This window comes from Anabrus simplex, chromosome 7, assembly GCF_040414725.1.
Source record: "Anabrus simplex isolate iqAnaSimp1 chromosome 7, ASM4041472v1, whole genome shotgun sequence".
Taxonomy (NCBI): domain Eukaryota; kingdom Metazoa; phylum Arthropoda; class Insecta; order Orthoptera; family Tettigoniidae; genus Anabrus; species Anabrus simplex.
Genome location: NC_090271.1, coordinates 274218592 through 274232047, shown reverse-complemented (window position 1 = coordinate 274232047; position 13456 = coordinate 274218592).

Here is a 13456-nt window from a genome sequence, read left to right as displayed (position 1 = left end):
CGGCACGCTTTTGAAGTACTCTACGTGGACTGTCCCTGACAAAGCAAGCATGCTATTGGTCAATATCCATCTCCTATTGGTCACAACAGAGGAGACTGTAGACAGTCATAAATGTGGCTACTGTCAAAAGGGAGGAGGGGGGGGGAGGTACTGCTTAACGTTTGAGTCGCCGGTCGTTAACGAGGAAATTAAGAGAACTAAACATGCAGTGACTGTACAAGGAAAATGGTTGGAGAACCAATGCATATGGCAAAAGTGTATAAATGAGTTATTGAGTCCCCGAGTTGCTCGACCTGTTCAGACTCAGTTCTGCCCGTTGTAATCAGACGGCATGGGCAGTTCGGTTGACTTATTAGTTCAGTGGCCCTTCCAATCACTCGTTGAACTGAGTGGATCAAACAGGAAGCTCTGAACGAATCTAGGCCGAACGGGATCCATTTCTTGTAAATGAGCTTGAGCGTGCTACACGTCGTTTTTCACAGCTCTAGTTTGTAGTATATAGACTGGGATACGTTAGCTTCAGAACTGTTTTCACAATGTTGTTATACATCAGGTTATTATAGTCACACAAATGCATCTTTCTTGCGAATTAAACTCTGTTGCAAAGGAAATAACAATTTAAGGAGAAGAAATCAAAACTCTGAGTTTTATCGATAATATTTTATCTGACTCTGCAGAAGATCTGGAGAAATTGCTAAATGGTATGGGCACAGTCTTGGAGAAGGAGTACTAGATGACAATGAAAACCTCAAAAACAAAAGTAATGGAGTGCAATCGAACAAAGTCACGTGATGAAGGAAATACTAGGTAAAGAAATGGTATCTTAAAGGAAGTTGATGAATACCGTTACTTGGACAGTAAAATATCTAATGACGGCAGAATTAAGGCCGATATAAAATGCAGACTAGCACAAGTAAGGAAGGTGTTTCTTAAGAAAATAAATGTTCTTATGTTGTACATTGATACAGGAATTACGAAGATGTTTTTGAAGACTTTCATCTGGAGGGTACGGTAGCTCAGAAAGGAAGAGAATGTAGGCTTTTGAAATGTGGTGTTACAGGAGAATATTGAAGGTGAGATGGGTAGATCGAACGAATGAAGAGGTACAGAATAGAAATGGTGAGATGAGAACGCTCTGGCTTTGACCAGAAGAATATATGGGACACATTTTAAGACCCCGGACTTATTCAGTTAATTTTGTGAAAAAGTGTAGGCGGTAAGAATAATAGGGGTAGACAAGACACCAATATGACATTCATATTAGAGTAGATGCAGTAGTTACGTACAAATGAAAAGGTGAGCAAAAGATGGGGTAGCATGGAGAGCTACATCAAAACTGTCTATGACCTGATGACTTGACATCGGATTTATGAAAATGAAAACCTACAACCTGTTTTCCAGACATTGACCGGTCAGGGATGTAACGAATGAATCATATATAGGCTATTAGTACGATGGGGTCGCCATTCCAAAAGTGATTTTATTAATGACTGATAGATTCTATGAAATGAGAATGGAGAGTGTTGCTGGAATGAATGATGGCACCGGAGTACCCGGAGAAAGACCTGTCCCGCCTCCGCTTTGTCCAGCACATCTCACATGCAGTGACCGGGATTTGAACCACGGTATCCAGCGGTAAGAGGCTGACGCGCTGCCGTCTGAGCCACGGAGGCTCCACATCGGATTTATATGCTGTATAATTCACCAATACAACCATGCAACTATGATGAAAAAAGTGGTGAAGTATGCATTTCAGTATGCACTTATTTTGATGATAGCCAACACTTGTATGATATGAAAACGTAACATTCCTTTACTAGACTCACGCGTTTCGCAAACACCAATACATAAAATCATGATCATAAATGAAAATTAAAATATCATCCTTCTTACAGCTGTTCAACTAGTAGTCTACAAACAACCCGTGCATAGTTTGTGAGTCGTATCAATCTATCAATGTTCACTGTTAAAATAATACGCAAACTTCTCCTAGGTAATACACTTTGTGTTAATTAATACTCGAGTGAAATTAATTAGTACGAATGTGAGGAAACCGTGCTAAAAATCCACACATGTAAAGAAGCACTCTTAAACACACATTCCTTCATTTCACACTGCACACCGTACTTTGCTTTTTATTACACTACAACAAACTTCTCCAAGTTTTCTGGTATAAATCTGTCACGTTTGTCGGTTAAAACTAGCTACAGTACAGAGAATGATCTGTCTACATCTATGGATGTGACAGTATAGTACGTGAATTCGGGACCGAGTGTAAGTGTTTAACATTCTGGAAGATCCACATTATCAGAACCAGCCAAATATGTGTTTATAGCTGCCATGATGTAGCCCGGAGTTCGTTTAAGGACATCACGATATTTTTTTGCAGACGGAGTCAGAGGCAGTGTTGCCAGATCTACAGATAAAAATATCGGTATATTGTACGTAAAAATATCGGGAGTTCAAATGAAAATGTCGGTAGTTTCTCGAACACTGAAAAGTTATAATGTAACTAAATTCAAGAATGAAATAGTCATTTGAAGTTATGATAAAATATACAGTTTCACTCACCTGTACTCTCTGGCCACTCTGTTCTTTTTCTTCTTCTATTTCTGCCCAATATTCCTGTAGATAAAGATACTCATAAGGCCTAGAAATGTTATGCCAATTTTGAAGTCGTATCAGGATGCATATTTTGTATACTCTATGCGAGTCGGTGATTTTCCTTCGAATGATGAATCAGGAGTGAGTTTTGAGTTCAATACGCGGGGAGAGATTACGTAATTAGAGCCCAAAATGAATGCGGGGAAGTACCTAACAAGTGATGTTATCTATGAAACGTCACTCAATGAGACGAGGAAAAAGTTTTCGTCATAAATACCCAGTATGCACCATTAATCATTGTTATCAATTTTCGTTAAATTTTGATTACAAATATCGGGAGATTATTTGTTTTTTCGGGTTTTCTGGTGTGTTACAAAAACATCGGGAGATCTCATGAAATTTTGGGAGACCTGGCAACACCGGTCCGAGGTTTCATGCGATATGTATCAGTTCACGCTTCACGTTCTCCATAATATCCACCGAATAAACAAGACGCAACGCACGGGTTTCTATCTTCTTCATTGATTCTGGTATGATTTCGAAGTGGTGTCTTGATAAGTGCCAGTTCCCTTTGAACCATTTCATAGCAGAAAGAGTTTACGGCATTAATTACTTTCCATCTTTTTGAAGACTGCTTATAAAACATGTTAAAATATGCACAATAAAAGTCCAAAACCTGCACAATAATTTCGAAATTTGAAATGCATGAACTAATTTCAAATATATGCAAATATGCATATACCAGGCGGCTCGCTAGCGCCGTACTTTCTACTTACAAATTGTCCCGCATGCACTAGTGATGCATGGGATGCCTTGTCACTTGATTTCAAAGGGGTGCTACAACGTGCTGTATTGTGGATGTTGTGAAACAAAATAGCAGTCATGTTACTGCGCATGTTCCATAGCAAGGTGCATTTGTAAATACGTCAAAGGTGCAGAAAATATAAATTAATAACTTATTAATTTATATACATGTAGACATGTTTGTATAAAACAAAACCTAACACTGTTCGGCGAAATACGTATGTAGAAGGCAGACGTTTATTTGGAGCTTCCGCTGCATTCTCAGTAAGAATAATTGTGAATGATAAAACGATAAATATAATTCAGATTATTTATTTTGCATTAATCAATCTTTTTGATTGGGGGAAAGAATGTTAGATTTACCCCCCACAAACATAGTTGTAAATTGAATTTTTAATCATTTAGGATTCTCCACAGATTAAAATGATGTCTGTGTATTCGTCGTTGCTGAACACACAAGCCATTACCGATATGTATACAGCAAACGCTGTTGTACACTAGTGCGTACGAAGTTTACTAGTTCAAGGGGTTGTATTAGACAGGTAGCGCTGAGGAACATGCTGCGAGCAACGGTCCTGTTGTTATCTCTTCATATTCTGACGTAACCGGCCTGCTGGCAGTAGTGCCCCTGTGAAAATCAGTTAGTAGATATCCCATTCATCACTTGTGCATGCGGGACATTTATAAGTAGAATGTGCGGCGCTGGCGAGCCGTCTGGTATATTTACTATTAAACTTACTAATTCGTTCAATTTCGCCTTCAAACAAACTTCCTTGTCGGTTTTGGATGTCTACATATCGGCAACCAAAATATGCATTTGCGTACCAATCCGATGTCTGCTGATGATACAAACAATATTTTGACGAAAGAAATAATCATGTTAGTGTTGTTCCTCTGGTGTAGGGTCCATTTTTCGGGACTTCGCACGCCATTTCGCACGGTCCTAACTGGCATTTCGTCATAAGCCAACGATCTTCATGTTTGCATCTAATGTGCCTTGCCAGCACTGTTTCGGTCGTCCATGCGAGCACTAGCCATTCACTCCGAAGTGAAGAGACTAGTTAGCGACAGTGACAGGAACCGCACGCAAGGCTGTGGATACCATCGAACGTAATTCGTTCTTGTTTTCTACGCAATTATATGTTAGTTACCGAATCGTGTTGTTGGTGACGTAGTCAATAGGCAGATGCCCTTCAGTCAGCTAAGAATTCGCATCTTCATTTCATGCTGTTGGCGTTCGGTGACTTTGTTAGGTAGCCTGCATTCTACTCCATACAGTGCAGTTGATCGTAAACTACTAATGATCGGTATATCTTGACGAAAGAAACGATAACATATACTAAATAGAAGGGTTTCCATGAGTTCTGGAGGATTAAAATTTGCGCCCGCCATGTATAAATTTAATTCTTCTACCGCAATTTCCTCACAGCAGAACGGCAACCTTCTTGGGATATGCTTCCCGTATCAGGGTTACCGTATCAGTAATAAAAAGCGAGTTGGCCGTGAGGTTAAGGTCGTGCAGCCGTGAGCTTACATCCAGGAGGTAGTGGCTTTGAAGCCCACTGTCGTCAGCCCCGATGATGGTTTCCAAATTTAACACAAGGTAAATGCTGGGGCTGTACCTTAATTAAGGGCACGGCCGTTTCCTTCCCATTCCTAACTCTTTCCTGTCCCATCATCGCCGTAAAACTTACACTATGTCGGTGCAAAGTAAAGCAGATTGTTAAAAATAAACAAAGAATGTCTACATATCGGCAAACAAAACAAGCTTTTGCGTACAAATCCGAGGTCTGCTGATGACACAAACAACACGATTCGGTAACAAAAGTGAAATTGCGTAGGAAACGAGGAAGAATTACGTTCGATGGTATCCAGAGCGTTGCATGCGGTTCTTGTCACTGTCACTAACTCGTCTCGTCACTTTGGAGTGAATGGCTAGTGCCCGCGTGGACGACCGAAACAGCGCTGGCAAGGAAAATTAGATGCAAACATGAAGATCATTGGCTTGTGACGAAATGCCAGTTAGGACCGTGCGAAATGGCGCGCCAAGACCCAAAATGTGGACCCTACACCAGAGGAACAACACTAACATGATTATTTCTGCTTACTATTTTCATGGATTTTGTTTATAGAATGTTTAATTTTAGGTCTAACTCTTGCTTCCTTCGCTCGTCTTGTTATAAATAAGTTAAATGCTTAATTTGCTCGATTAATAACACCAGCAGAGACAGTAGTTAGGTCCATGTATGCCAGTTTTATTTACAATCATAAGGCTACGCTTTTCGATACACGTTAATGAGTTTATTATTTATGTATACTGCGCTCATGCTAATAGATATGAACATGATTATGAAATCATTTTACCAGTGTTTAGAGCACAATAATAACGACATTTAAATACAAATGTTTTCTGGCGCATTCTGTGAATTGATTGAAATAAATTGGGACTAAAAAAGAATTACAATGTTTATGCTCTTTTTCAGGTCAATGGCTTTGATTTCAACATGTACTTAATAAATTCCGGTACAGAAATTACAGATATATTAAGCAATTTTCATAATTGTTTAGATTAACTTTACATTTTAAAAGTAAATATTAATGTTACAATTGTGAAAAAAAAAAAAAAGCGTATTACTTAATGCATTGGAAATATTGGTTGTTTAATGTTATCTGTAATATTCATATAATTCATCACCTCTCTTGACAACTAGCTCCCTCCGTGGATCAGTTGTAGAGGGTCGAACTCTGGAAGCCAAGATACGGTAGAGGTGGTCTGATTTTAAAGAGAGAGAAAATGTTCCAATCAGCACTCCGTTTCGTATAATGTCTAAAAGATAATTGGTGTCACATTCGGTGTTTACCGGAAAAAATTAACCACGGGTGAACCAACAGTTCTAATTCCTTTGTAATCTGGTAAAGCAAAACGGAACCTTGAAATTGATTTTCGTACAGCCTAAATGGCATCAAATTAGGTCATAGGTCATAGAATAGGTCATACGAGTGTAATTATTATTTTCACTTAAAATTCAATTTTTCAGTTGACATACATTTTATGAAAGGCACTTCCGTCCTATGGAGAAATATAAGCCCATGTTTTTTTTCAAAACGTTCAAATACAATTGGGTTTCTTAATATGTGATTAAATTATGGGTCTACATTTATATTTATCAGCTACCGGTTCTTGACAGTCCTTGATATAACTGATGATGCTTCACAGGGAAACGAACACTGACTATCATGGGACATTTCTTCTCTTTCTATAAACGTGGCTCTAATTGCAGCTTAAAACTGACAATCCCGAATAATTGACTTTCATTACGCAAAATTCCGCATCTGTGGCTAATTGGTTTGCATACTGGTCCAAGAGATCTCAGGTTCGATTCCTGGGAATTTTAACCTTCATTGGTTATATTCACTTGCTCGGGGACTGAGTATGTGTGCCATCTTCGACATTAGCTTTCATTTAGAATTCATCCTAGAAACCAAGCGAGTTGGCCCTGCGTTTAGGATCACATAGCTTTGAGCTTGCATTCGGGAGATGGTGGGTTTGAATCCGACCGTCGGCAGCCTTGAAGATGGTTTCCCGTGGTTTACCATTTTCATACAGGCCAAATGCTGGAGCTGTACCTTAATAAAGGCCACCCAGATGTCTCCTAGAATCTGCAGTAGTTGAAAGAGCGTTAAATAATAATAATAATAATAATAATAATAATAATAATAATAATAATAATAATAATAATAATAATAATAGGATTATTCGTATACATGACTACTTCTTACAAACTAATTATACAGCTAATGTAAAACATAACAACATTGAAACAGAAATATAAATTAATAAATTTAAACGGCTCATATAGAAATGGCCCTGCTGAACTAGAGATGAATATCCAATCCACTTATCCACTTCACTGCCTCGGGCGTTGTTGAGTTGAGGTCGCTTTTGTTGCCTGAGAAAGCTCGAAGTGAGCATTCTTGTACTTATATGCCTGACTGTCTGCTGAACCTCACCACAGTCACAACAAGGAGACTCTGACCATCCCCAGTTGTATAGAGTAGATGTTGTTGTACACATTCCACATCTGGAGCGACTTAATCTACTCCATATTGGGCGTGAAAGGCTGAAGGCAGTAAGTGTTGTGGATGAAATTTTAAAATTCCACTATTCCTCGTGGTGAAGATCGAGCCCACTCGTTTAACCAGTTGACGGTGGGGTTGAAGCAGGTGGATGTTATCTTCATGGCAGTTTCCCAAGAAGGTTTCCGATACTTAAGGCGTATGCCGCGCTGTTTGACATCCTCGTGAATTGGTACTGCCTTATTTTTCAGTAACCTAGACCTAACACAAAACTGATGTATGGAGGCGATATTTTACGAAGCAACGGGATCCGTAGGATAAATAAATAAATAAATAAATAAATAAATAAATAAATAAATAAATAAATAAATAAATAAATAAATAAATAAATAAATAAAATAATCATGATGTACAGAAAAGGAGCAGTGTACAGTATGATAACGACCGAATCAATCCTAACGCCATGACACTACAGCCCTGATAAACCTTGGCCTACCAAGCAACCGTTGCTCAGCTTGAAAGCCAACTAATTACGAGGTGGCGTGAGGTTAGCGCACCAAACCATCTCGGCTGCTATTCTTGGATTCATAGACCGGGGCCGTTATCTCACAGCCAGACGATTCCTCAGTTATTTTCACGTAGGCTGGGCAGACATCGAACGAGCCCTCACATCCAGAAAAAATATTCCCTGATCAGGTCGAGAACCGGACCCGGGCGTTCGTGTAAAATACAAACTTGCTACATATAGTCCGCGTTAGTGGTCGTAACTTTTAACCAAAGGCACAATACGTCATTTCCTGCTACAAACATGTTATGTGGAGTTTTAAAATGTATAGTCAAATACGCTGTTTAGCCTAGGACATAACACTTTATGGGAAACAAATGTTCTCTATCTTCCCTGTCGGTTAGTGTTATGACGAGTCCTAACTTCACAAACAGACTATTCGTTCTGTGATTGTTGAGATAGGGCGGCGCCAGCAGTTAAGATACTTGGACTGATAAGGTTCTTCTTTAGAAACAGGGCAGGACGACATTAACAGCAAACAGAGACTCCGTTTGTTTCAGAGTTACGTTTAATAGCTTCGTTGGGAGAGATTTCATTAAATTCATTTTATCTACGCCCCCCTAGCCACTTTAATTGACTAACTTTGTTTTTCATCATCCTGGTTCCTGCTCCTAAAAATGTAAACCTATCAATCTTATCTTAAGGGGGAATAGCAATCGGTCAGTCTTCTTTCTCTGGCGCTGCTCACAGATTGTTTGCAGTTTTATGGACCATTTTTTTCCTTATTTTGGGGGGTTATTGTTTCAATGTTGCAGTATTGAAAATATCGAAGCACGTCGCAGGTTTTGAGTCCAGGATAATTTTCTCTTCCACATTCACGTCAACATTTTATCTTGCTTTTTGTTATTTTTATTTATTCCTCATACGGCAATATTGTGGACAATTATTCACACTGACATATGACACGAAGTGCTTATAGCCTCACATCTAAAATGCTGATCCACTCTAGGGTTGCAGTTGTTGCCAGCTGGAAAGCAAGCAAATCTGGAGACGTGTACGAAAATTCATTGATTTCCTCAATTCTCTGTAACTTGACGTTATTTGAGTTACAAATATAAAACTTTGGACACTCATTTAAAATACCTTTTTCTTAGATATACACATTAATCAATTAATTTAGTTGAAATGTTTTTGAAAAATAATTCAAATTTGAATTTTGCTCATATTGATGTACCCTTTTCTCAGCAATGCCGAGCTCCTGGACCTTGTAATTTCTTTTGATTACTAAGAACTTCATGATTTAATACAAGCAGGCTTTATTAATTTCAGTCCTATTTCGATTATATAAATAATTTCAATTTGAAATCTTCAGAAATATTGCATAATAAACTCTAAAATCCATAAAATTATATGTTGTACCCGACAGGGACATGAACCGAGGACTAATGGTCAAGTGAAATCATCCAACTCACAGAGGTGACACAAACTTAAAATAAATAACTCTCAACATCCTGGCAAGAAATAAAATAATCCTATATATTTGATTCCAAAATCTGTCTTTAAAATGATCAAGTTGGGTAAGAATTTCTTTGTCTGGCAGCCAGCTCGCGGGAACTCGAAGCTTGGGACGCTACGGGTGTGGCCGAGCCAGGGAATCACCAAGCTGAATATTAGGAGAAGTTACCCCCCCCCCCTGATGTTGTTGCCGAGTGGGAGAGGTAAACTTCTTCGCATCGAAATATGGAACCCATTTTTAAATCTGCATGACCAACTTGATCCTCTATGATGAAAGAATTAATGAAATTGGTATTACTGCATTGCAATTTGATCCAAAAGGGAATTTATTTCGAGTGTGTGAAGTAGTTTTTAGTAATAATCTACTGCTACAAGAAGGAATAGTTAGTTACGTAACAACGGGAAGTTACTGGAGCCATGTAGTTTTATGTCTTCACACTTACTTGAGGAGGAAATTCCCATGAGCGGTGGGGATATTGAAAAATATATTTATTGATTACTTGAGATCCCACGATCGGATTTCGCACGGAGGTGTCTCATTTACATTAGAAGATTACTTGTCACCTGATTGTTGCACTATGTTGCCTCTGATACGCCGAGATCAGGCTATACACAAAATTTAAGAGGGGTAAGTCTCATAATTATTCCAAGGAAGCTGAAGCGTCACCGGGGGAAGTTCGGTTTTTATTCTTGCGAGGGACGGGACCTATGTCTAGACGAGCATCGATATTTTATTTGTCTTGTGAACTGTTATATCAAAAAAATGTTAAAACTGCTTAATTAGAGTTAAATGTGTACTGAATTAATACGCGAGATCTCGAAAGGTGCGGGTTTAAACTGTCACGAGTTTTGAACGTATTATTTAAATTCATAAACTGTTTATTATTATTATTACTCCAACGCAAGCCCGAGATAACAGAGGGACGCGTGATGATAAATGCACTATTCCGGTTTAAGATACAGGGTTAACACAGAGTGCAGTATTGAAGAATTTGTGTGGGTCGTTTCGTAATACCCTGTATCAATATTTTTTGATTCGGGGACTTGAAAATGAAAGATTGCGTCGGTTTGTGCGTGGTGAAGTAGACGTGCGTAACGTGTACTACACCTATGCATATTCTGTGTCTAGGTAACTGAAACTTTTCCACTTGCCAAGGACGATGGAAATTAACCACCGCAATCAACATGTGGAATCAGCGATCATCACAATGGATATGAACCGTCACTAAATCTACAAGATGGGCCACATGAGCTGACCAAGGTTTATCCAGGGTAAAATAAGGCTGAGTAATACAATTCTTCATGCATGACGTAGGAGTACGGGTAGATTTTTAAACTGTGGCTGTTCGATGACAGGGAATTCAGTTTATTTAAATAAAATTGTGCCTAACAGAGCACAGAGTTTGTCTTTTGTAATAGGTCTGAGTGGCTTAAATTGTAAACATGGGTAAATTTATTTGTGGGGAAATATGTTTTACTTTTCATATTATTTGGGATTTTTACGTTTCACTAATTGTTTTTTATGATGAGTAGTTTGGGTTGATTCTGGGGTTGTTGATGTAGGAGAGGGATTTAACTAGCGGAGTTAGTATGCATGTTGAGTTGTATTGGTATATAATAAGTTGCTTGAAAGAAGAAATTCAACTGTGAGAATCGCTTAGAGGACCGAACCATGACCTCCATCGAGATATTTAGTTAGGGAATATTTTCATTTTATTGTGTTCATTTAACGAGTGTTTTGATAATTGTAGGGCGAGTGCGCTTCGAACCGTGTGTAATTATCACTGTGTTGGTTGTGTTATTAACGTGTGTGTGTTATAAAGTGACGGATTAATGATGATGTAAGTCGCGTAGGCACGTTAGGTGGAGAGTAAGCCCATTTTAAATGACTAATTATATTAATAATAATAATAGTAATAATAATAATAATAATATAATCCAGTGTTTTGATATTCATATTTCTGCGTCTGTATGATTACCATTGGACCAACTGTAAGATAGTGTGCGGAGATGTGGCTTACGATGTTACGATGTTTCAAAGTCAGGACTCACGGTGTGAGATATTGTTGTCAGATCGTATTTATACACATGTGAACACGTATGATTTGAGAGATGGATGTGGAATCACCTCGTGGTAATGAGAATATTATGTTATGTTGCAATTTGATTTGATGTGCTATATTTGACAAGGGACGATATCCGTTCTACTTTTGACCACCGGTAGGTTGTCCCTCTCCCACGCCCCAATTTCGAGGGTGGTTGACCTAGTATTTATGTGTGAAAATCTTGTGGAATATCTTTTTGTGTGAGCGTCGATCCCGTCGTGAACTTTTAGTCTGACTGGCATTTTGTTCTAGCGGGACGTGCCGATGGATTTATTACCTCAGCAGATTTAGATAAACTTCAGAAATAATCGACCCAGCATTCTTTACTTATTATTTTCTTTATTATTGTTTCCTTGCATATTAAAAGATAGTAGGGTTTTCAGAATCCCTGGAGATATCGTGGACCCGTGTTCGGTCTTGGGCATGTGTACAGCAGCATCTCACAGTGTTGGGACAGAAGACCCGTGTCTCACATGTATATAAAATTGTGTATTTCTCTTGAGTGCTTATTGTGTATTGTATTCGTGATGTCATTCAACGTCGACAATGGTATTCCCCATTGGTCCGGCGAATTCGTGTATCCGGGTGAGGGTTCCATCCGAACCTAAGACCATTGATGCTTCATGGTTTCTGTCATATTCTGTAAAGTTATTCCATTGGAAAAGCAACTGTGTTGGGTTAGGAGTCACTCAGGTTTGTTTACATTGAGTGTTTTAATTTGGTTGCCAAGTAATGTGGGAGTAGCTTCAGTGATTTATGTTAAATGTTTCCGTACACGTCAAGTCATGGCACAGTTAACCAAAATATGGTATTCCTCGGTCTTATCCCTCAAACACTAGATTTCCAACAATTCAAAACTATCTAAAGTTGATTCTTGTATTAATTTGAATATGTCTATCATTTTTCATAATCATCAGGAATCAATAAACCCCTTTGATTTGTTTTAAATTTTTTAAAAAAACTTGTTCTCATTTTGTAGTTTATGACACCCGTATTTCTCCTACCATGTATGACACCAAATTATTTTATATATTTGATGTCCACTTGATTATAACCCAGTAAGCGACCCTGATTATTTATGCCGGAGGCCCTGTGGGTAGGGGGCGGGAGCAATATTTTTATAATTTTCTTGCCATAAAAAGAGTATAAACTGTTTATCCTGCTCGTCGATTAAGTTTCACATTGATACCTTTAGTAATTCCGGAGAAAAAGCTACATTTATAACGAGAAAAGGAAGTCTAGGTAATGACGATTGAATTTCACAATATGAAACATCACACCGTATCTCTCAAATCAAAGCAAACTTTCCACAGTGATCATGTTTGTCAAACAGGAAATGACGCTTTACAGCCTTCTTCAATACTCCTAAGTGTGATACCGTTAAATGCATGACAAAACAGACTTAAAGAGTTCAGCGAAGATGAAAAGAATGCTTGAAAAAAGGGGGAGTGACACCTAACGCGCATATGTTAGAAATTTAGTGCTTAGGTGCTGAATTCAAGTAAATACTTTTGGACATATTAAGCTAGGAACTTCAGGAGAGAGAAAAATAATTTTTGAAGAATTTCGTACATGTATCCCCTTAATGTACCCTTGTCTTGCATTTGGACACAATGTTCTGAACAGACTGTATGGGAGCACCACAGTTGCACTGGGGTGATGGGATTTATCCCCACTTATAAAGAAACTCAGTGCAAATTCCATGACTGGTCCGAATCCTGTTAATAACAGTCCACCTTTTCCTTCATAGATTCAAACCTTAAGCTAAAAGGAAAGATACACAGGAATGTTGTTGTTATGCCTGTCCTCACTTACGGCTCCAAGTGTTGGACAAATCAAAAGAAGC